Genomic DNA, 903 nt, shown 5'->3' with positions numbered 1-903 from the left:
AAATAAAAAATTACTGCTATAATATATCAAGGTTGTCACACTTCAATATTCTATGTATCTCCATTACATAAATCTGTTTGAAACAACAGTAACAACAGCAACGACAACAACAACAACAATAACATCAATAACAACAACAGCAACAACAACAAGGACAACAGCAGCAACAGCAGCAGCAGCAGTAACAAAAACACATGTAGTAGTAACAAAGCTAGCAGCGGTAACGATACCAACATCAAGACCACCACCACCACCAACAACAACAACAACAACATCAACAACAACATCAACAACAACAGAAACAACAACAACAACAACAACACCTGCAACAACATCAACCACAACAACGTTAACATATTAAAACAGCTGTTGTAGTTTTCTAGCTTTTCCTATAAAAACCTTTTAAGAAAGCTCTCGCCTTCTCCCTATACAATCACATTTTCTGTCTACATCTTCCCCATCAAAATGTCATCGAATTTCTTATCTGTAAGAAACAAAACTAAGTATATGTTTTATAAATATGGCTGTTTTGTGTGTGCATGCAACGGTGTTGTCTAGACTCTGTGTATGTGGATATGTTTTCGTGCTCTATACCTGTTTGTGATGTGTAGCTTGTGAGTTTATAAATGTGCTTATATAAAATAACACAGACACAACCACACACACACACACATACAAAACAACCACACACATACAAAACAACCACACACATACACACACACATACACGCACACACACATACACGCACACACACATATACACACAAACATATACATACACACAAACATAATTTATGACGGCTGTCGTCTAGAGTTTTGATTGTATATGGGTATATGTGTGTGTGTAAATTTATACGTATGTAGGTTGTATGTGCATGAGATCTATATGTATATATATATATAT

The 903-nt window shown here is 35.2% G+C and overlaps 1 protein-coding gene across 4 annotated transcripts in view; it reads left to right on the top strand.

Moving 5' to 3' along the window:
- Positions 1-903, top strand: part of LOC128247835 (uncharacterized) — a 641,437-nt gene that overhangs the window by 321,379 nt on the left and 319,155 nt on the right. The gene's annotated exons all lie outside the window — the stretch shown is intronic.

This window comes from Octopus bimaculoides, chromosome 5, assembly GCF_001194135.2.
Source record: "Octopus bimaculoides isolate UCB-OBI-ISO-001 chromosome 5, ASM119413v2, whole genome shotgun sequence".
Classification (NCBI taxonomy): Eukaryota; Metazoa; Mollusca; class Cephalopoda; order Octopoda; family Octopodidae; genus Octopus; species Octopus bimaculoides.
Note: the sequence above shows the minus strand (reverse complement) of the source record. Positions and strands in the feature narration are given on the sequence as shown.